Here is a 24,286-nt window from a genome sequence, read left to right as displayed (position 1 = left end):
ATTGGTGGTCCGGCATGAGGGTGTAAACACACCAAACTGACATCAATTTTGAGGGTGAAAACACACCAAAATCAACAGCTCATTCCTCATCACCTGTACAAAGGAAACTGGTTGACTGCAATGTCAGATTCATTCGCAAGTTTGTAGGGTTTCCTAAATGTAAAATAATGCTCCTGAGGCTTTAACCCTTATAATCACCTGCTTTGGGTAGGAGAAGCTGCTATAATTTAACAGATACTCTAGAGTGAAAGCACTTTCTAAGTCACCAGCAGAATGTCTTTTATGAATCAAAACATGTTAACTGCATTTATGTTGAGTGTCAGTGTCAGGCAGGGAGCATGCAGGAAGGAAGCAGTATTTACAGCTGCATTGATAGTTGCATGCAGTCATAGAAGAGTCTTAATAGAGTCTCATGCACCCCAGAAATGGGATAGGCCTTATTCACTCTGAAAACTACACTTGCCCTCTTGTGGACTTAACATAAGTTCACAAATGAATCTATTCATTTGAATGTTTCTGGGCTGGATAAGAGGAAACTTTTAATAGGAAGTCAAAATAATTTTGATGGCAGTGAACAGTTCTAGCTTAGTGCTCAAATAATTGGGATTGACCACAATAGACATATTGTATATATTATATAATATCATATGTTGTATAGTAGAGGTGAAAATAGCTTTGGAAATTGGTTAATAAAATAAATAAACTTTCGTTTGTGAACCTATCTTGAGATTCTAAATGTGACTCTTTGAATGTGACTCCAATAAAAATACTTTCATTCTTCTTGGCTCAAGTGGTAGAGCGCTTGCTTAACATGCGACAGTTAGTGGCATGGATGTCTACCTTCTCCAGTGTGTCTTAGCAGCATTGATACACTCTTCGGATGAGTGTGTTGCTCACTGTTGTTAGAATACAATATTTTGGAAGATGTTTTCACATTATGCAATGAGAGAGGTAGTGGGATCATTGTCCGCATTCTCCAGTACGTCTCTTCTGCAGTGTTACACGTTAAGGATAAGTATGATGCTCAATGTCTTTAGAATTCAAAATCTCCAGTGCCTCTCTTCTGCAGTGGTACACATTAAGGATAAGTATGTTGGTTGCTGTATTTAGTGTACAATGTTTTGTTTTTTTGCCATTATGCGATGCCTCTTGGTAGAGTGTGATTTTCAAGAACTTTAGGAAGCAAATGACTTCTTTACATCACCTGTTTTGGTAGAACAAAGCCCATCCATGAGCCAAAGCTAGCTGAAGTAGGCCCCATTCCATGAAAACATAGGAGTGGTGTGAAACAGGATTCCTATAATATTGTACCAAGCATACATGCAAGTTGACGCCGACCCTTCCCTTGTCCAGCTTACAACTAATGAGCTACATTTCAAAAGCGTTTGTGCAGAAGCCACTCTTCAAGTGCCTCTATGTGCATTGATGAAACATATGATAAGATATTGCAAGTTTCAGGAAATTTTAAATAGGGTCACTGAATTCAAAGTCTTTAGTGCTATTACGCCATGAAAACTTCCGATAGCATAAAAACAGCAACGTCGCAATCATTTTTTAGTAAAAGAAGGTAAAGGTTTATGAAGTACACTTCCGATTGCATAAAAACAGCAACGTCGCAATCATTTTTTAGTAAAAGAACGTAAAGGTTTATGAAGTACACATAAAAAAAAGCACACCATCGGAAGAGGAAATCAGTACCGCACAGTTGCCGAAACCCGGGATTGAACCAGGGACCTTTAGATCTTCAGTCTAACGCTCTCCCAGCTGAGCTATTTCGGCTAGACCACATGTGCATTTGCCTCCTTATGATGAAAATGCTAGCAATAAATGTAATCCCATTTACAATATTGCATACACACAGAACACAATGACTTTACCACTGTGAAATCCATGGACCACTCGGCAGGACCTCACGGCGCAGTCATGCCTTGAGGTGCACAGGGCGAAACTACACCTGTAGTGAGTAATTACAGCTAACAAGCAACTAACAACTAGGTTCAGATAATTAGCCTTGAATTTTACAGAATCTAAGGCAAAAGTAAGTAAACTCAGAACCTACCTTAACCAAGCAGAGAATAATCCAACGAGAAAAACCAAAGCACACAGGGCTCAGGAAACAAGTTTGAACTTGTGTGAAAGAAGGGCTTGTGTGTGTGTGTGTGTGTGTGTGTGTGTGTCCCATATTGCTTGTTTAATGTTGGGGTATTCAAATGGAAAATGAGAATTTATGCTTTTAACATGGGAAGTTAAACACACTGCCTGCACAAAAGAAAATAACTCTCCCATACCATCACGCCATTGGAGAGTGTTGGTGACTGCCTAATGCCCATCATCAGTGTGGAGTGTTCCACAACGTTGAGCCTAGTTAGTCCTCATCAGTCATATTTTGAGCTTGTAATACATGTTGAATTGGCATTGGTGGTCCGACATGAGGGTGTAAACACACCAAACTGACATCAATTTTGAGGGTGAAAACACACCAAAATCAACAGCTCATTCCTCATCACCTGTACAAAGGAAACTGGTTGACTGCAATGTCAGATTCATTCGCAAGTTTGTAGGGTTTCCTAAATGTAAAATAATGCTCCTGAGGCTTTAACCCTTATAATCACCTGCTTTGGGTAGGAGAAGCTGCTATAATTTAACAGATACTCTAGAGTGAAAGCACTTTCTAAGTCACCAGCAGAATGTCTTTTATGAATCAAAACATGTTAACTGCATTTATGTTGAGTGTCAGTGTCAGGCAGGGAGCATGCAGGAAGGAAGCAGTATTTACAGCTGCATTGATAGGTGCATGCAGTCATAGAAGAGTCTTAATAGAGTCTCATGCACCCCAGAAATGGGATAGGCCTTATTCACTCTGAAAACTACACTTGCCCTCTTGTGGACTTAACATAAGTTCACAAATGAATCTATTCATTTGAATGTTTCTGGGCTGGATAAGAGGAAACTTTTAATAGGAAGTCAAAATAATTTTGATGGCAGTGAACAGTTCTAGCTTAGTGCTCAAATAATTGGGATTGACCACAATAGACATATTGTATATATTATATAATATCATATGTTGTATATTAGAGGTGAAAATAGCTTTGGAAATTGGTTAATAAAATAAATAAACTTTCGTTTGTGAACCTATCTTGAGATTCTAAATGTGACTCTTTGAATGTGACTCCAATAAAAATACTTTCATTCTTCTTGGCTCAAGTGGTAGAGCGCTTGCTTAACATGCGACAGTTAGTGGCATGGATGTCTACCTTCTCCAGTGTGTCTTAGCAGCATTGATACACTCTTCGGATGAGTGTGTTGCTCACTGTTGTTAGAATACAATATTTTGGAAGGTGTTTTCACATTATGCAATGAGAGAGGTAGTGGGATCATTGTCCGCATTCTCCAGTACGTCTCTTCTGCAGTGTTACACGTTAAGGATAAGTATGATGCTCAATGTCTTTAGAATTCAAAATCTCCAGTGCCTCTCTTCTGCAGTGGTACACATTAAGGATAAGTATGTTGGTTGCTGTATTTAGTGTACAATGTTTTGTTTTTTTGCCATTATGCGATGCCTCTTGGTAGAGTGTGATTTTCAAGAACTTTAGGAAGCAAATGACTTCTTTACATCACCTGTTTTGGTAGAACAAAGCCCATCCATGAGCCAAAGCTAGCTGAAGTAGGCCCCATTCCATGAAAACATAGGAGTGGTGTGAAACAGGATTCCTATAATATTGTACCAAGCATACATGCAAGTTGACGCCGACCCTTCCCTTGTCCAGCTTACAACTAATGAGCTACATTTCAAAAGCGTTTGTGCAGAAGCCACTCTTCAAGTGCCTCTATGTGCATTGATGAAACATATGATAAGATATTGCAAGTTTCAGGAAATTTTAAATAGGGTCACTGAATTCAAAGTCTTTAGTGCTATTACGCCATGAAAACTTCCGATAGCATAAAAACAGCAACGTCGCAATCATTTTTTAGTAAAAGAAGGTAAAGGTTTATGAAGTACACTTCCGATTGCATAAAAACAGCAACGTCGCAATCATTTTTTAGTAAAAGAACGTAAAGGTTTATGAAGTACACATAAAAAAAAGCACACCATCGGAAGAGGAAATCAGTACCGCACAGTTGCCGAAACCCGGGATTGAACCAGGGACCTTTAGATCTTCAGTCTAACGCTCTCCCAGCTGAGCTATTTCGGCTAGACCACATGTGCATTTGCCTCCTTATGATGAAAATGCTAGCAATAAATGTAATCCCATTTACAATATTGCATACACACAGAACACAATGACTTTACCACTGTGAAATCCATGGACCACTCGGCAGGACCTCACGGCGCAGTCATGCCTTGAGGTGCACAGGGCGAAACTACACCTGTAGTGAGTAATTACAGCTAACAAGCAACTAACAACTAGGTTCAGATAATTAGCCTTGAATTTTACAGAATCTAAGGCAAAAGTAAGTAAACTCAGAACCTACCTTAACCAAGCAGAGAATAATCCAACGAGAAAAACCAAAGCACACAGGGCACAGGAAACAAGTTTGAACTTGTGTGAAAGAAGGGCTTGTGTGTGTGTGTGTGTGTGTGTGTCCCATATTGCTTGTTTAATGTTGGGGTATTCAAATGGAAAATGAGAATTTATGCTTTTAACATGGGAAGTTAAACACACTGCCTGCACAAAAGAAAATAACTCTCCCATACCATCACGCCATTGGAGAGTGTTGGTGACTGCCTAATGCCCATCATCAGTGTGGAGTGTTCCACAACGTTGAGCCTAGTTAGTCCTCATCAGTCATATTTTGAGCTTGTAATACATGTTGAATTGGCATTGGTGGTCCGACATGAGGGTGTAAACACACCAAACTGACATCAATTTTGAGGGTGAAAACACACCAAAATCAACAGCTCATTCCTCATCACCTGTACAAAGGAAACTGGTTGACTGCAATGTCAGATTCATTCGCAAGTTTGTAGGGTTTCCTAAATGTAAAATAATGCTCCTGAGGCTTTAACCCTTATAATCACCTGCTTTGGGTAGGAGAAGCTGCTATAATTTAACAGATACTCTAGATTGAAAGCACTTTCTAAGTCACCAGCAGAATGTCTTTTATGAATCAAAACATGTTAACTGCATTTATGTTGAGTGTCAGTGTCAGGCAGGGAGCATGCAGGAAGGAAGCAGTATTTACAGCTGCATTGATAGGTGCATGCAGTCATAGAAGAGTCTTAATAGAGTCTCATGCACCCCAGAAATGGGATAGGCCTTATTCACTCTGAAAACTACACTTGCCCTCTTGTGGACTTAACATAAGTTCACAAATGAATCTATTCATTTGAATGTTTCTGGGCTGGATAAGAGGAAACTTTTAATAGGAAGTCAAAATAATTTTGATGGCAGTGAACAGTTCTAGCTTAGTGCTCAAATAATTGGGATTGACCACAATAGACATATTGTATATATTATATAATATCATATGTTGTATAGTAGAGGTGAAAATAGCTTTGGAAATTGGTTAATAAAATAAATAAACTTTCGTTTGTGAACCTATCTTGAGATTCTAAATGTGACTCTTTGAATGTGACTCCAATAAAAATACTTTCATTCTTCTTGGCTCAAGTGGTAGAGCGCTTGCTTAACATGCGACAGTTAGTGGCATGGATGTCTACCTTCTCCAGTGTGTCTTAGCAGCATTGATACACTCTTCGGATGAGTGTGTTGCTCACTGTTGTTAGAATACAATATTTTGGAAGGTGTTTTCACATTATGCAATGAGAGAGGTAGTGGGATCATTGTCCGCATTCTCCAGTACGTCTCTTCTGCAGTGTTACACGTTAAGGATAAGTATGATGCTCAATGTCTTTAGAATTCAAAATCTCCAGTGCCTCTCTTCTGCAGTGGTACACATTAAGGATAAGTATGTTGGTTGCTGTATTTAGTGTACAATGTTTTGTTTTTTTGCCATTATGCGATGCCTCTTGGTAGAGTGTGATTTTCAAGAACTTTAGGAAGCAAATGACTTCTTTACATCACCTGTTTTGGTAGAACAAAGCCCATCCATGAGCCAAAGCTAGCTGAAGTAGGCCCCATTCCATGAAAACATAGGAGTGGTGTGAAACAGGATTCCTATAATATTGTACCAAGCATACATGCAAGTTGATGCCGACCCTTCCCTTGTCCAGCTTACAACTAATGAGCTACATTTCAAAAGCGTTTGTGCAGAAGCCACTCTTCAAGCGCCTCTATGTGCAGTGATGAAACATATGATAAGATATTGCAAGTTTCAGGAAATTTTAAATAGGGTCACTGAATTCAAAGTCTTTAGTGCTATTACGCCATGAAAACTTCCGATAGCATAAAAACAGCAACGTCGCAATCATTTTTTAGTAAAAGAAGGTAAAGGTTTATGAAGTACACTTCCGATTGCATAAAAACAGCAACGTCGCAATCAATTTTTAGTAAAAGAACGTAAAGGTTTATGAAGTACACATAAAAAAAAGCACACCATCGGAAGAAGAAATCAGTACCGCACAGTTGCCGAAACCCGGGATTGAACCAGGGACCTTTAGATCTTCAGTCTAACGCTCTCCCAGCTGAGCTATTTCAGCTAGACCGCATGTGCATTTGCCTCCAAGCAGAGAATAATCCCACGAGAAAAACCAAAGCACACAGGGCACAGGAAACAAGTTTGAACTTGTGTGAAAGAAGCGCTTGTGTGTGTGTGTGTGTGTGTGTGTGTCCCATATTGCTTGTTTAATGTTGGGGTATTCAAATGGAAAATGAGAACTTATGCTTTTAACATGGGAAGTTAAACACACTGCCTGCACAAAAGAAAATAACTCTCCCATACCATCACGCCATTGGAGAGTGTTGGTGACTGCCTAATGCCCATCATCAGTGTGGAGTGTTCCACAACGTTGAGCCTAGTTAGTCCTCATCAGTCATATTTTGAGCTTGTAATACATGTTGAATTGGCATTGGTGGTCCGGCATGAGGGTGTAAACACACCAAACTGACATCAATTGTGAGGGTGAAAACACACCAAAATCAACAGCTCATTCCTCATCACCTGTACAAAGGAAACTGGTTGACTGCAATGTCAGATTCATTCGCAAGTTTGTAGGGTTTCCTAAATGTAAAATAATGCTCCTGAGGCTTTAACCCTTATAATCACCTGCTTTGGGTAGGAGAAGCTGCTATAATTTAACAGATACTCTAGATTGAAAGCACTTTCTAAGTCACCAGCAGAATGTCTTTTATGAATCAAAACATGTTAACTGCATTTATGTTGAGTGTCAGTGTCAGGCAGGGAAGGAGGCAGGGAGCATGCAGGAAGGAAGCAGTATTTACAGCTGCATTGATAGGTGCATGCAGTCATAGAAGAGTCTTAATAGAGTCTCATGCACCCCAGAAATGGGAAAGGCCTTATTCACTCTGAAAACTACACTTGCCCTCTTGTGGACTTAACATAAGTTCACAAATGAATCTATTCATTTGAATGTTTCTGGGCTGGATAAGAGGAAACTTTTAATAGGAAGTCAAAATAATTTTGATGGCAGTGAACAGTTCTAGCTTAGTGCTCAAATAATTGGGATTGACCACAATAGACATATTGTATATATTATATAATATCATATGTTGTATAGTAGAGGTGAAAATAGCTTTGGAAATTGGTTAATAAAATAAATAAACTTTCGTTTGTGAACCTATCTTGAGATTCTAAATGTGACTCTTTGAATGTGACTCCAATAAAAATACTTTCATTCTTCTTGGCTCAAGTGGTAGAGCGCTTGCTTAACATGCGACAGTTAGTGGCATGGATGTCTACCTTCTCCAGTGTGTCTTAGCAGCATTGATACACTCTTCGGATGAGTGTGTTGCTCACTGTTGTTAGAATACAATATTTTGGAAGATGTTTTCACATTATGCAATGAGAGAGGTAGTGGGATCATTGTCCGCATTCTCCAGTACGTCTCTTCTGCAGTGTTACACGTTAAGGATAAGTATGATGCTCAATGTCTTTAGAATTCAAAATCTCCAGTGCCTCTCTTCTGCAGTGGTACACATTAAGGATAAGTATGTTGGTTGCTGTATTTAGTGTACAATGTTTTGTTTTTTTGCCATTATGTGATGCCTCTTGGTAGAGTGTGATTTTCAAGAACTTTAGGAAGCAAATGACTTCTTTACATCACCTGTTTTGGTAGAACAAAGCCCATCCATGAGCCAAAGCTAGCTGAAGTAGGCCCCATTCCATGAAAACATAGGAGTGGTGTGAAACAGGATTCCTATAATATTGTACCAAGCATACATGCAAGTTGACGCCGACCCTTCCCTTGTCCAGCTTACAACTAATGAGCTACATTTCAAAAGCGTTTGTGCAGAAGCCACTCTTCAAGTGCCTCTATGTGCATTGATGAAACATATGATAAGATATTGCAAGTTTCAGGAAATTTTAAATAGGGTCACTGAATTCAAAGTCTTTAGTGCTATTACGCCATGAAAACTTCCGATAGCATAAAAACAGCAACGTCGCAATCATTTTTTAGTAAAAGAAGGTAAAGGTTTATGAAGTACACTTCCGATTGCATAAAAACAGCAACGTCGCAATCATTTTTTAGTAAAAGAACGTAAAGGTTTATGAAGTACACATAAAAAAAAGCACACAATCGGAAGAGGAAATCAGTACCGCACAGTTGCCGAAACCCGGGATTGAACCAGGGACCTTTAGATCTTCAGTCTAACGCACTCCCAGCTGAGCTATTTCGGCTAGACCACATGTGCATTTGCCTCCTTATGATGAAAATGCTAGCAATAAATGTAATCCCATTTACAATATTGCATACACACAGAACACAATGACTTTACCACTGTGAAATCCATGGACCACTCGGCAGGACCTCACGGCGCAGTCATGCCTTGAGGTGCACAGGGCGAAACTACACCTGTAGTGAGTAATTACAGCTAACAAACAACTAGGTTCAGATAATTAGCCTTGAATTTTACAGAATCTAAGGCAAAAGTAAGTAAACTCAGAACCTACCTTAACCAAGCAGAGAATAATCCAACGAGAAAAACCAAAGCACACAGGGCACAGGAAACAAGTTTGAACTTGTGTGAAAGAAGGGCTTGTGTGTGTGTGTGTGTGTGTGTGTGTCCCATATTGCTTGTTTAATGTTGGGGTATTCAAATGGAAAATGAGAATTTATGCTTTTAACATGGGAAGTTAAACACACTGCCTGCACAAAAGAAAATAACTCTCCCATACCATCACGCCATTGGAGAGTGTTGGTGACTGCCTAATGCCCATCATCAGTGTGGAGTGTTCCACAACGTTGAGCCTAGTTAGTCCTCATCAGTCATATTTTGAGCTTGTAATACATGTTGAATTGGCATTGGTGGTCCGGCATGAGGGTGTAAACACACCAAACTGACATCAATTTTGAGGGTGAAAACACACCAAAATCAACAGCTCATTCCTCATCACCTGTACAAAGGAAACTGGTTGACTGCAATGTCAGATTCATTCGCAAGTTTGTAGGGTTTCCTAAATGTAAAATAATGCTCCTGAGGCTTTAACCCTTATAATCACCTGCTTTGGGTAGGAGAAGCTGCTATAATTTAACAGATACTCTAGATTGAAAGCACTTTCTAAGTCACCAGCAGAATGTCTTTTATGAATCAGAACATGGTAACTGCATTTATGTTGAGTGTCAGTGTCAGGCAGGGAAGGAGGCAGGGAGCATGCAGGAAGGAAGCAGTACTTACAGCTGCATTGATAGGTGCATGCAGTCATAGAAGAGTCTTAATAGAGTCTCATGCACCCCAGAAATGGGATAGGCCTTATTCACTCTGAAAACTACACTTGCCCTCTTGTGGACTTAACATAAGTTCACAAATGAATCTATTCATTTGAATGTTTCTGGGCTGGATAAGAGGAAACTTTTAATAGGAAGTCAAAATAATTTTGATGGCAGTGAACAGTTCTAGCTTAGTGCTCAAATAATTGGGATTGACCACAATAGACATATTGTATATATTATATAATATCATTTGTTGTATAGTAGAGGTGAAAATAGCTTTGGAAATTGGTTAATAAAATAAATAAACTTTCGTTTGTGAACCTATCTTGAGATTCTAAATGTGACTCTTTGAATGTGACTCCAATAAAACTACTTTCATTCTTCTTGGCTCAAGTGGTAGAGTGCTTGCTTAACATGCGACAGTTAGTGGCATGGATGTCTACCTTCTCCAGTGTGTCTTAGCAGCATTGATACACTCTTCGGATGAGTGTGTTGCTCACTGTTGTTAGAATACAATATTTTGGAAGGTGTTTTCACATTATGCAATGAGAGAGGTAGTGGGATCATTGTCCGCATTCTCCAGTACGTCTCTTCTGCAGTGTTACACGTTAAGGATAAGTATGATGCTCAATGTCTTTAGAATTCAAAATCTCCAGTGCCTCTCTTCTGCAGTGGTACACATTAAGGATAAGTATGTTGGTTGCTGTATTTAGTGTACAATGTTTTGTTTTTTTGCCATTATGCGATGCCTCTTGGTAGAGTGTGATTTTCAAGAACTTTAGGAAGCAAATGACTTCTTTACATCACCTGTTTTGGTAGAACAAAGCCCATCCATGAGCCAAAGCTAGCTGAAGTAGGCCCCATTCCATGAAAACATAGGAGTGGTGTGAAACAGGATTCCTATAATATTGTACCAAGCATACATGCAAGTTGATGCCGACCCTTCCCTTGTCCAGCTTACAACTAATGAGCTACATTTCAAAAGCGTTTGTGCAGAAGCCACTCTTCAAGCGCCTCTATGTGCAGTGATGAAACATATGATAAGATATTGCAAGTTTCAGGAAATTTTAAATAGGGTCACTGAATTCAAAGTCTTTAGAGCTATTACGCCATGAAAACTTCCGATAGCATAAAAACAGCAACGTCGCAATCATTTTTTAGTAAAAGAAGGTAAAGGTTTATGAAGTACACTTCCGATTGCATAAAAACAAAAACGTCGCAATCAATTTTTAGTAAAAGAACGTAAAGGTTTATGAAGTACACATAAAAAAAAGCACACCATCGGAAGAAGAAATCAGTACCGCACAGTTGCCGAAACCCGGGATTGAACCAGGGACCTTTAGATCTTCAGTCTAACGCTCTCCCAGCTGAGCTATTTCGGCTAGACCGCATGTGCATTTGCCTCCAAGCAGAGAATAATCCAACGAGAAAAACCAAAGCACACAGGGCACAGGAAACAAGTTTGAACTTGTGTGAAAGAAGGGCTTGTGTGTCTGTGTGTGTGTGTGTGTGTCCCATATTGCTTGTTTAATGTTGGGGTATTCAAATGGAAAATTAGAACTTATGCTTTTAACATGGGAAGTTAAACACACTGCCTGCACAAAAGAAAATAACTCTCCCATACCATCACGCCATTGGAGAGTGTTGGTGACTGCCTAATGCCCATCATCAGTGTGGAGTGTTCCACAACGTTGAGCCTAGTTAGTCCTCATCAGTCATATTTTGAGCTTGTAATACATGTTGAATTGGCATTGGTGGTCCGGCATGAGGGTGTAAACACACCAAACTGACATCAATTTTGAGGGTGAAAACACACCAAAATCAACAGCTCATTCCTCATCACCTGTACAAAGGAAACTGGTTGACTGCAATGTCAGATTCATTCGCAAGTTTGTAGGGTTTCCTAAATGTAAAATAATGCTCCTGAGGCTTTAACCCTTATAATCACCTGCTTTGGGTAGGAGAAGCTGCTATAATTTAACAGATACTCTAGATTGAAAGCACTTTCTAAGTCACCAGCAGAATGTCTTTTATGAATCAGAACATGTTAACTGCATTTATGTTGAGTGTCAGTGTCAGGCAGGGAAGGAGGCAGGGAGCATGCAGGAAGGAAGCAGTATTTACAGCTGCATTGATAGGTGCATGCAGTCATAGAAGAGTCTTAATAGAGTCTCATGCACCCCAGAAATGGGATAGGCCTTATTCACTCTGAAAACTACACTTGCCCTCTTGTGGACTTAACATAAGTTCACAAATGAATCTATTCATTTGAATGTTTCTGGGCTGGATAAGAGGAAACTTTTAATAGGAAGTCAAAATTATTTTGATGGCAGTGAACAGTTCTAGCTTAGTGCTCAAATAATTGGGATTGACCACAATAGACATATTGTATATATTATATAATATCATATGTTGTATAGTAGAGGTGAAAATAGCTTTGGAAATTGGTTAATAAAATAAATAAACTTTCGTTTGTGAACCTATCTTGAGATTCTAAATGTGACTCTTTGAATGTGACTCCAATAAAACTACTTTCATTCTTCTTGGCTCAAGTGGAAGAGCGCTTGCTTAACATACGACAGTTAGTGGCATGGATGTCTACCTTCTCCAGTGTGTCTTAGCAGCATTGATACACTCTTCGGATGAGTGTGTTGCTCACTGTTGTTAGAATACAATATTTTGGAAGGTGTTTTCACATTATGCAATGAGAGAGATAGTGGGATCATTGTCCGCATTCTCCAGTACGTCTCTTCTGCAGTGTTACACGTTAAGGATAAGTATGATGCTCAATGTCTTTAGAATTCAAAATCTCCAGTGCCTCTCTTCTGCAGTGGTACACATTAAGGATAAGTATGTTGGTTGCTGTATTTAGTGTACAATGTTTTGTTTTTTTGCCATTATGCGATGCCTCTTGGTAGAGTGTGATTTTCAAGAACTTTAGGAAGCAAATGACTTCTTTACATCACCTGTTTTGGTAGAACAAAGCCCGTCCATGAGCCAAAGCTAGCTGAAGTAGGCCCCATTCCATGAAAACATAGGAGTGGTGTAAAACAGGATTCCTATAATATTGTACCAAGCATACATGCAAGTTGACGCCGACCCTTCCCTTGTCCAGCTTACAACTAATGAGCTACATTTCAAAAGCGTTTGTGCAGAAGCCACTCTTCAAGTGCCTCTATGTGCAGTGATGAAACATATGATAAGATATTGCAAGTTTCAGGAAATTTTAAATAGGGTCACTGAATTCAAAGTCTTTAGTGCTATTACGCCATGAAAACTTCCGATAGCATAAAAACAGCAACGTCGCAATCATTTTTTAGTAAAAGAAGGTAAAGGTTTATGAAGTACACTTCCGATTGCATAAAAACAGCAACGTCGCAATCATTTTTTAGTAAAAGAACGTAAAGGTTTATGAAGTACACATAAAAAAAAGCACACAATCGGAAGAGGAAATCAGTACCGCACAGTTGCCGAAACCCGGGATTGAACCAGGGACCTTTAGATCTTCAGTCTAACGCTCTCCCAGCTGAGCTATTTTGGCTAGACCGCATGTGCATTTGCCTCCTTACGATGAAAATGCTACCAATAAATGTAATCCCATTTACAATATTGCATACACACAGAACACAATGACTTTACCACTGTGAAATCCATGGACCACTCGGCAGGACCTCACGGCGCAGTCATGCCTTGAGGTGCACAGGGCGAAACTACACCTGTAGTGAGTAATTACAGCTAACAAGCAACTAACAACTAGGTTCAGATAAGTAGCCTTGAATTTTACAGAATCTAAGGCAAAAGTAAGTAAACTCAGAACCTACCTTAACCAAGCAGAGAATAATCCAACGAGAAAAACCAAAGCACACAGGGCACAGGAAACAAGTTTGAACTTGTGTGAAAGAAGGGCTTGTGTGTGTGTGTGTGTGTGTGTGTGTGTGTGTGTGTGTGTGTGTGTGTGTGTGTGTGTGTGTGTGTGTGTGTGTGTGTGTGTGTGTGTGTCCCATATTGCTTGTTTAATGTTGGGGTATTCAAATGGAAAATGAGAACTTATGCTTTTAACATGGGAAGTTAAACACACTGCCTGCACAAAAGAAAATAACTCTCCCATACCATCACGCCATTGGAGAGTGTTGGTGACTGCCTAATGCCCATCATCAGTGTGGAGTGTTCCACAACGTTGAGCCTAGTTAGTCCTCATCAGTCATATTTTGAGCTTGTAATACATGTTGAATTGGCATTGGTGGTCCGGCATGAGGGTGTAAACACACCAAACTGACATCAATTTTGAGGGTGAAAACACACCAAAATCAACAGCTCATTCCTCATCACCTGTACAAAGGAAACTGGTTGACTGCAATGTCAGGTTCATTCGCAAGTTTGTAGGGTTTCCTAAATGTAAAATAATGCTCCTGAGGCTTTAACCCTTATAATCACCTGCTTTGGGTAGGAGAAGCTGCTATAATTTAACAGATACTCTAGATTGAAAGCACTTTCTAAGTCACCAGCAGAATGTCTTTTATGAATCAAAACATGTTAACTGCATTTATGTTGAGTGTCAGTGTCAGGCAGGGAAGGAGGCAGGGAGCATGCAGGAAGGAAGCAGTATTTACAGCTGCATTGATAGGTGCATGCAGTCATAGAAGAGTCTTAATAGAGTCTCATGCACCCCAGAAATGGGATAGGCCTTATTCACTCTGAAAACTACACTTGCCCTCTTGTGGACTTAACATAAGTTCACAAATGAATCTATTCATTTGAATGTTTCTGGGCTGGATAAGAGGAAACTTTTAATAGGAAGTCAAAATAATTTTGATTTGCAGTGAACAGTTCTAGCTTAGTGCTCAAATAATTGGGATTGACCACAATAGACATATTGTATATATTGTATAATATCATATGTTGTATAGTAGAGGTGAAAATAGCTTTGGAAATTGGTTAATAAAATAAATAAACTTTCGTTTGTGAACCTATCTTGAGATTCTAAATGTGACTCTTTGAATGTGACTCCAATAAAAATACTTTCATTCTTCTTGGCTCAAGTGGTAGAGCGCTTGCTTAACATGCGACAGTTAGTGGCATGGATGTCTACCTTCTCCAGTGTGTCTTAGCAGCATTGATACACTCTTCGGATGAGTGTGTTGCTCACTGTTGTTAGAATACAATATTTTGGAAGGTGTTTTCACATTATGCAATGAGAGAGGTAGTGGGATCATTGTCCGCATTCTCCAGTACGTCTCTTCTGCAGTGTTACACGTTAAGGATAAGTATGATGCTCAATGTCTTTAGAATTCAAAATCTCCAGTGCCTCTCTTCTGCAGTGGTACACATTAAGGATAAGTATGTTGGTTGCTGTATTTAGTGTACAATGTTTTGTTTTTTTGCCATTATGCGATGCCTCTTGGTAGAGTGTGATTTTCAAGAACTTTAGGAAGCAAATGACTTCTTTACATCACCTGTTTTGGTAGAACAAAGCCCGTCCATGAGCCAAAGCTAGCTGAAGTAGGCCCCATTCCATGAAAACATAGGAGTGGTGTGAAACAGGATTCCTATAATATTGTACCAAGCATACATGCAAGTTGACGCCGACCCTTCCCTTGTCCAGCTTACAACTAATGAGCTACATTTCAAAAGCGTTTGTGCAGAAGCCACTCTTCAAGCACCTCTATGTGCAGTGATGAAACATATGATAAGATATTGCAAGTTTCAGGAAATTTTAAATAGGGTCACTGAATTCAAATTCTTTAGTGCTATTACGCCATGAAAACTTCCGATAGTATAAAAACAGCAACGTCGCAATCATTTTTTAGTAAAAGAAGGTAAAGGTTTATGAAGTACACTTCCGATTGCATAAAAACAGCAACGTCGCAATCATTTTTTAGTAAAAGAACGTAATGGTTTATGAAGTACACATAAAAAAAAGCACACCATCGGAAGAGGAAATCAGTACCGCACAGTTGCCGAAACCCGGGATTGAACCAGGGACCTTTAGATCTTCAGTCTAACGCTCTCCCAGCTGAGCTATTTCTGCTAGACCGCATGTGCATTTGCCTCCTTACGATGAAAATGCTACCAATAAATGTAATCCCATTTACAATATTGCATACACACAGAACACAATGACTTTACCACTGTGAAATCCATGGACCACTCGGCAGGACCTCACGGCGCAGTCATGCCTTGAGGTGCACAGGGCGAAACTACACCTGTAGTGAGTAATTACAGCTAACAAGCAACTAACAACTAGGTTCAGATAATTAGCCTTGAATTTTACAGAATCTAAGGCAAAAGTAAGTAAACTCAGAACCTACCTTAACCAAGCAGAGAATAATCCAACGAGAAAAACCAAAGCACACAGGGCACAGGAAACAAGTTTGAACTTGTGTGAAAGAAGGGCTTGTGTGTGTGTGTGTGTGTGTGTGTGTGTGTGTGTGTGTGTGTGTGTGTGTGTGTGTGTGTGTGTGTGTGTGTGTGTGTGTGTCCCATATTGCTTGTTTAATGTTGGGGTATTCAAATGGAAAATGAGAACTTATGCTTTTAACATGGGAAGTTAAACACACTGCCTGCAGAAAATAAAATAACTCTCCCATACCATCACGCCATTGGAGAGTGTTGGTGACTGACTAATGCCCATCATCAGTGTGGAGTGTTCCACAACGTTGAGCCTAGTTAGTCCTCATCAGTCATATTTTGAGCTTGTAATACATGTTGAGTTGGCATTGGTGGTCCGGCATGAGGGTGTAAACACACCAAACTGACAACAATTTTGAGGGTGAAAACACACCAAAATCAACAGCTCATTCCTCATCACCTGTACAAAGGAAACTGGTTGACTGCAATGTCAGGTTCATTCGCAAGTTTGTAGGGTTTCCTAAATGTAAAATAATGCTCCTGAGGCTTTAACCCTTATAATCACCTGCTTTGGGTAGGAGAAGCTGCTATAATTTAACAGATACTCTAGATTGAAAGCACTTTCTAAGTCACCAGCAGAATGTCTTTTATGAATCAAAACATGTTAACTGCATTTATGTTGAGTGTCAGTGTCAGGCAGGGAAGGAGGCAGGGAGCATGCAGGAAGGAAGCAGTATTTACAGCTGCATTGATAGGTGCATGCAGTCATAGAAGAGTCTTAATAGAGTCTCATGCACCCCAGAAATGGGATAGGCCTTATTCAGTCTGAAAACTACACTTGCCCTCTTGTGGACTTAACATAAGTTCACAAATGAATCTATTCATTTGAATGTTTCTGGGCTGGATAAGAGGAAACTTTTAATAGGAAGTCAAAATAATTTTGATTTGCAGTGAACAGTTCTAGCTTAGTGCTCAAATAATTGGGATTGACCACAATAGACATATTGTATATATTGTATAATATCATATGTTGTATAGTAGAGGTGAAAATAGCTTTGGAAATTGGTTAATAAAATAAATAAACTTTCGTTTGTGAACCTATCTTGAGATTCTAAATGTGACTCTTTGAATGTGACTCCAATAAAAATACTTTCATTCTTCTTGGCTCAAGTGGTAGAGCGCTTGCTTAACATGCGACAGTTAGTGGCATGGATGTCTACCTTCTCCAGTGTGTCTTAGCAGCATTGATACACTCTTCGGATGAGTGTGTTGCTCACTGTTGTTAGAATACAATATTTTGGAAGGTGTTTTCACATTATGCAATGAGAGAGGTAGTGGGATCATTGTCCGCATTCTCCAGTACGTCTCTTCTGCAGTGTTACACGTTAAGGATAAGTATGATGCTCAATGTCTTTAGAATTCAAAATCTCCAGTGCCTCTCTTCTGCAGTGGTACACATTAAGGATAAGTATATTGGTTGCTGTATTTAGTGTACAATGTTTTGTTTTTTTGCCATTATGCGATGCCTCTTGGTAGAGTGTGATTTTCAAGAACTTTAGGAAGCAAATGACTTCTTTACATCACCTGTTTTGGTAGAACAAAGCCCGTCCATGAGCCAAAGCTAGCTGAAGTAGGCCCCATTCCATGAAAACATAGGAGTGGTGTGAAACAGGATTCCTATAATATTGTACCAAGCATACATGCAAGTTGACGCCGACCCTTCCCTTGTCCAGCTTACAACTAATGAGCTACATTTCAAAAGCGTTTGTGCAGAAGCCACTCTTCAAGCACCTCTATGTGCAGTGATGAAACATATGATAAGATATTGCAAGTTTCAGGAAATTTTAAATAGGGTCACTGAATTCAAATTCTTTAGTGCTATTACGCCATGAAAACTTCCGATAGTATAAAAACAGCAACGTCGCAATCATTTTTTAGTAAAAGAAGGTAAAGGTTTATGAAGTACACTTCCGATTGCATAAAAACAACAACGTCGCAATCATTTTTTAGTAAAAGAACGTAAAGGTTTATGAAGTACACATTAAAAAAAGCACACCATCGGAAGAGGAAATCAGCACCGCACAGTCGCCGAAACCCGGGATTGAACCAGGGACCTTTAGATCTTCAGTCTAACGCTCTCCCAGCTGAGCTATTTCGGCTAGACCGCATGTGCATTTGCCTCCTTACGATGAAAATGCTACCAATAAATGTAATCCCATTTACAATATTGCATACACACAGAACACAATGACTTTACCACTGTGAAATCCATGGACCACTCGGCAGGACCTCACGGCGCAGTCATGCCTTGAGGTGCACAGGGCGAAACTACACCTGTAGTGAGTAATTACAGCTAACAAGCAACTAACAACTAGGTTCAGATAATTAGCCTTGAATTTTACAGAATCTAAGGCAAAAGTAAGTGAACTCAGAACCTACCTTAACCAAGCAGAGAATAATCCAACGAGAAAAACCAAAGCACACAGGGCACAGGAAACAAGTTTGAACTTGTGTGAAAGAAGGGCTTGTGTGGGTGTGTGTGTGTGGGTGTGTGTGTGTGTGTGTGTCCCATATTGCTTGTTTAATGTTGGGGTATTCAAATGGAAAATGAGAACTTATGCTTTTAACATGGGAAGTTAAACACACTGCCTGCACAAAAGAAAATAACTCTCCCATACCATCACGCCATTGGAGAGTGTTGGTGACTGCCTAATGCCCATCATCAGTGTGGAGTGTTCCACAACGTTGAGCCTAGTTAGTCCTCATCAGTCATATTTTGAGCTTGTAATACATGTTGAATTGGCATTGGTGGTCCGGCATGAGGGTGTAAACACACCAAACTGACATCAATTTTGAGGGTGAAAACACACCAAAATCAACAGCTCATTCCTCATCACCTGTACAAAGGAAACTGGTTGACTGCAATGTCAGGTTCATTCGCAAGTTTGTAGGGTTTCCTAAATGTAAAATAATGCTCCTGAGGCTTTAACCCTTATAATCGCATGCTTTGGGTAGGAGAAGCTGCTATAATTTAACAGATACTCTAGATTGAAAGCACTTTCTAAGTCACCAGCAGAATGTCTTTTATGAATCAAAACATGTTAACTGCATTTATGTTGAGTGTCAGTGTCAGGCAGGGAAGGAGGCAGGGAGCATGCAGGAAGGAAGCAGTATTTACAGCTGCATTGATAGGTGCATGCAGTCATAGAAGAGTCTTAATAGAGTCTCATGCACCCCAGAAATGGGATAGGCCTTATTCACTCTGAAAACTACACTTGCCCTCTTGTGGACTTAACATAAGTTCACAAATGAATCTATTCATTTGAATGTTTCTGGGCTGGATAAGAGGAAACTTTTAATAGGAAGTCAAAATAATTTTGATGGCAGTGAACAGTTCTAGCTTAGTGCTCAAATAATTGGGATTGACCACAATAGACATATTGTATATATTATATAATATCATATGTTGTATAGTAGAGGTGAAAATAGCTTTGGAAATTGGTTAATAAAATAAATAAACTTTCGTTTGTGAACCTATCTTGAGATTCTAAATGTGACTCTTTGAATGTGACTCCAATAAAAATACTTTCATTCTTCTTGGCTCAAGTGGTAGAGCGCTTGCTTAACATGCGACAGTTAGTGGCATGGATGTCTACCTTCTCCAGTGTGTCTTAGCAGCATTGATACACTCTTCGGATGAGTGTGTTGCTCACTGTTGTTAGAATACAATATTTTGGAAGGTGTTTTCACATTATGCAATGAGAGAGGTAGTGGGATCATTGTCCGCATTCTCCAGTACGTCTCTTCTGCAGTGTTACACGTTAAGGATAAGTATGATGCTCAATGTCTTTAGAATTCAAAATCTCCAGTGCATCTCTTCTGCAGTGGTACACATTAAGGATAAGTATGTTGGTTGCTGTATTTAGTGTACAATGTTTTGTTTTTTTGCCATTATGCGATGCCTCTTGGTAGAGTGTGATTTTCAAGAACTTTAGGAAGCAAATGACTTCTTTACATCACCTGTTTTGGTAGAACAAAGCCCGTCCATGAGCCAAAGCTAGCTGAAGTAGGCCCCATTCCATGAAAACATAGGAGTGCTGTGAAACAGGATTCCTATAATATTGTACCAAGCATACATGCAAGTTGACGCCGACCCTTCCCTTGTCCAGCTTACAACTAATGAGCTACATTTCAAAAGCGTTTGTGCAGAAGCCACTCTTCAAGCACCTCTATGTGCAGTGATGAAACATATGATAAGATATTGCAAGTTTCAGGAAATTTTAAATAGGGTCACTGAATTCAAATTCTTTAGTGCTATTACGCCATGAAAACTTCCGATAGTATAAAAACAGCAACGTCGCAATCATTTTTTAGTAAAAGAAGGTAAAGGTTTATGAAGTACACTTCCGATTGCATAAAAACAGCAACGTCGCAATCATTTTTTAGTAAAAGAACGTAAAGGTTTATGAAGTACACATAAAAAAAAGCACACCATCGGAAGAGGAAATCAGCACCGCACAGTTGCCGAAACCCGGGATTGAACCAGGGACCTTTAGATCTTCAGTCTAACGCTCTCCCAGCTGAGCTATTTCGGCTAGACCGCATGTGCATTTGCCTCCTTACGATGAAAATGCTACCAATAAATGTAATCCCATTTACAATATTGCATACACACAGAACACAATGACTTTACCACTGTGAAATCCATGGACCACTCGGCAGGACCTCACGGCGCAGTCATGCCTTGAGGTGCACAGGGCGAAACTACACCTGTAGTGAGTAATTACAGCTAACAAGCAACTAACAACTAGGTTCAGATAATTAGCCTTGAATTTTACAGAATCTAAGGCAAAAGTAAGTAAACTCAGAACCTACCTTAACCAAGCAGAGAATAATCCAACGAGAAAAACCAAAGCACACAGGGCACAGGAAACAAGTTTGAACTTGTGTGAAAGAAGGGCTTGTGTGTGTGTGTGTGTGTGTGTGTGTGTGTGTGTGTGTGTGTGTGTGTGTGTGTGTGTGTCCCATATTGCTTGTTTAATGTTGGGGTATTCAAATGGAAAATGAGAACTTATGCTTTTAACATGGGAAGTTAAACACACTGCCTGCACAAAAGAAAATAACTCTCCCATACCATCACGCCATTGGAGAGTGTTGGTGACTGACTAATGCCCATCATCAGTGTGGAGTGTTCCACAACGTTGAGCCTAGTTAGTCCTCATCAGTCATATTTTGAGCTTGTAATACATGTTGAATTGGCATTGGTGGTCCGGCATGAGGGTGTAAACACACCAAACTGACAACAATTTTGAGGGTGAAAACACACCAAAATCAACAGCTCATTCCTCATCACCTGTACAAAGGAAACTGGTTGACTGCAATGTCAGGTTCATTCGCAAGTTTGTAGGGTTTCCTAAATGTAAAATAATGCTCCTGAGGCTTTAACCCTTATAATCACCTGCTTTGGGTAGGAGAAGCTGCTATAATTTAACAGATACTCTAGATTGAAAGCACTTTCTAAGTCACCAGCAGAATGTCTTTTATGAATCAAAACATGTTAACTGCATTTATGTTGAGTGTCAGTGTCAGGCAGGGAAGGAGGCAGGGAGCATGCAGGAAGGAAGCAGTATTTACAGCTGCATTGATAGGTGCATGCAGTCATAGAAGAGTCTTAATAGAGTCTCATGCACCCCAGAAATGGGATAGGCCTTATTCAGTCTGAAAACTACACTTGCCCTCTTGTGGACTTAACATAAGTTCACAAATGAATCTATTCATTTGAATGTTTCTGGGCTGGATAAGAGGAAACTTTTAATAGGAAGTCAAAATAATTTTGATTTGCAGTGAACAGTTCTAGCTTAGTGCTCAAATAATTGGGATTGACCACAATAGACATATTGTATATATTGTATAATATCATATGTTGTATAGTAGAGGTGAAAATAGCTTTGGAAATTGGTTAATAAAATAAATAAACTTTCGTTTGTGAACCTATCTTGAGATTCTAAATGTGACTCTTTGAATGTGACTCCAATAAAAATACTTTCATTCTTCTTGGCTCAAGTGGTAGAGCGCTTGCTTAACATGCGACAGTTAGTGGCATGGATGTCTACCTTCTCCAGTGTGTCTTAGCAGCATTGATACACTCTTCGGATGAGTGTGTTGCTCACTGTTGTTAGAATACAATATTTTGGAAGGTGTTTTCACATTATGCAATGAGAGAGGTAGTGGGATCATTGTCCGCATTCTCCAGTACGTCTCTTCTGCAGTGTTACACGTTAAGGATAAGTATGATGCTCAATGTCTTTAGAATTCAAAATCTCCAATGCCTCTCTTCTGCAGTGGTACACATTAAGGATAAGTATATTGGTTGCTGTATTTAGTGTACAATGTTTTGTTTTTTTGCCATTATGCGATGCCTCTTGGTAGAGTGTGATTTTCAAGAACTTTAGGAAGCAAATGACTTCTTTACATCACCTGTTTTGGTAGAACAAAGCCCGTCCATGAGCCAAAGCTAGCTGAAGTAGGCCCCATTCCATGAAAACATAGGAGTGGTGTGAAACAGGATTCCTATAATATTGTACCAAGCATACATGCAAGTTGACGCCGATCCTTCCCTTGTCCAGCTTACAACTAATGAGCTACATTTCAAAAGCGTTTGTGCAGAAGCCACTCTTCAAGCACCTCTATGTGCAGTGATGAAACATATGATAAGATATTGCAAGTTTCAGGAAATTTTAAATAGGGTCACTGAATTCAAATTCTTTAGTGCTATTACGCCATGAAAACTTCCGATAGTATAAAAACAGCAACGTCGCAATCATTTTTTAGTAAAAGAAGGTAAAGGTTTATGAAGTACACTTCCGATTGCATAAAAACAGCAACGTCGCAATCATTTTTTAGTAAAAGAACGTAAAGGTTTATGAAGTACACATAAAAAAAAGCACACCATCGGAAGAGGAAATCAGCACCGCACAGTTGCCGAAACCCAGGATTGAACCAGGGACCTTTAGATCTTCAGTCTAACGCTCTCCCAGCTGAGCTATTTCGGCTAGACCGCATGTGCATTTGCCTCCTTACGATGAAAATGCTACCAATAAATGTAATCCCATTTACAATATTGCATACACACAGAACACAATGACTTTACCACTGTGAAATCCATGGACCACTCGGCAGGACCTCACGGCGCAGTCATGCCTTGAGGTGCACAGGGCGAAACTACACCTGTAGTGAGTAATTACAGCTAACAAGCAACTAACAACTAGGTTCAGATAATTAGCCTTGAATTTTACAGAATCTAAGGCAAAAGTAAGTAAACTCAGAACCTACCTTAACCAAGCAGAGAATAATCCAACGAGAAAAACCAAAGCACACAGGGCACAGGAAACAAGTTTGAACTTGTGTGAAAGAAGGGCTTTTGTGGGTGTGTGTGTGTGGGTGTGTGTGTGTGTGTGTCCCATATTGCTTGTTTAATGTTGGGGTATTCAAATGGAAAATGAGAACTTATGCTTTTAACATGGGAAGTTAAACACACTGCCTGCACAAAAGAAAATAACTCTCCCATACCATCACGCCATTGGAGAGTGTTGGTGACTGCCTAATGCCCATCATCAGTGTGGAGTGTTCCACAACGTTGAGCCTAGTTAGTCCTCATCAGTCATATTTTGAGCTTGTAATACATGTTGAATTGGCATTGGTGGTCCGGCATGAGGGTGTAAACACACCAAACTGACATCAATTTTGAGGGTGAAAACACACCAAAATCAACAGCTCATTCCTCATCACCTGTACAAAGGAAACTGGTTGACTGCAATGTCAGGTTCATTCGCAAGTTTGTAGGGTTTCCTAAATGTAAAATAATGCTCCTGAGGCTTTAACCCTTATAATCACCTGCTTTGGGTAGGAGAAGCTGCTATAATTTAACAGATACTCTAGATTGAAAGCACTTTCTAAGTCACCAGCAGAATGTCTTTTATGAATCAAAACATGTTAACTGCATTTATGTTGAGTGTCAGTGTCAGGCAGGGAAGGAGGCAGGGAGCATGCAGGAAGGAAGCAGTATTTACAGCTGCATTGATAGGTGCATGCAGTCATAGAAGAGTCTTAATAGAGTCTCATGCACCCCAGAAATGGGATAGGCCT

The 24,286-nt window shown here is 39.7% G+C and overlaps 10 non-coding genes and 1 pseudogene across 10 annotated transcripts; 1 reads left to right on the top strand and 10 right to left on the bottom strand.

Moving 5' to 3' along the window:
• The window catches only part of LOC145657974 (uncharacterized), a 164,929-nt pseudogene that overhangs the window by 44,454 nt on the left and 96,189 nt on the right, over positions 1-24,286 (top strand).
• trnaf-gaa (transfer RNA phenylalanine (anticodon GAA)) lies at positions 1,707-1,779 on the bottom strand. The gene has a single exon. It is a non-coding gene; the product is annotated as a tRNA-Phe (tRNA).
• Positions 4,121-4,193, bottom strand: trnaf-gaa (transfer RNA phenylalanine (anticodon GAA)). Its single transcript has one exon. It is a non-coding gene; the product is annotated as a tRNA-Phe (tRNA).
• Positions 6,529-6,601, bottom strand: trnaf-gaa (transfer RNA phenylalanine (anticodon GAA)). Its single transcript has one exon. It is a non-coding gene; the product is annotated as a tRNA-Phe (tRNA).
• trnaf-gaa (transfer RNA phenylalanine (anticodon GAA)) lies at positions 8,688-8,760 on the bottom strand. The gene has a single exon. It is a non-coding gene; the product is annotated as a tRNA-Phe (tRNA).
• trnaf-gaa (transfer RNA phenylalanine (anticodon GAA)) lies at positions 11,103-11,175 on the bottom strand. Its single transcript has one exon. It is a non-coding gene; the product is annotated as a tRNA-Phe (tRNA).
• On the bottom strand, positions 13,262-13,334 carry trnaf-gaa (transfer RNA phenylalanine (anticodon GAA)). Its single transcript has one exon. It is a non-coding gene; the product is annotated as a tRNA-Phe (tRNA).
• trnaf-gaa (transfer RNA phenylalanine (anticodon GAA)) lies at positions 15,749-15,821 on the bottom strand. The gene has a single exon. It is a non-coding gene; the product is annotated as a tRNA-Phe (tRNA).
• Positions 18,228-18,300, bottom strand: trnaf-gaa (transfer RNA phenylalanine (anticodon GAA)). Its single transcript has one exon. It is a non-coding gene; the product is annotated as a tRNA-Phe (tRNA).
• trnaf-gaa (transfer RNA phenylalanine (anticodon GAA)) lies at positions 20,664-20,736 on the bottom strand. Its single transcript has one exon. It is a non-coding gene; the product is annotated as a tRNA-Phe (tRNA).
• Positions 23,121-23,193, bottom strand: trnaf-gaa (transfer RNA phenylalanine (anticodon GAA)). The gene has a single exon. It is a non-coding gene; the product is annotated as a tRNA-Phe (tRNA).

Source organism: Electrophorus electricus, chromosome 5, assembly GCF_041902795.1.
Source record: "Electrophorus electricus isolate QZ-2024a chromosome 5, ASM4190279v1, whole genome shotgun sequence".
Taxonomy (NCBI): Eukaryota; Metazoa; Chordata; class Actinopteri; order Gymnotiformes; family Gymnotidae; genus Electrophorus; species Electrophorus electricus.
The sequence above is the reverse complement of the archived record's forward strand: the minus strand, read 5'-3'. Positions and strand labels throughout refer to the sequence as shown.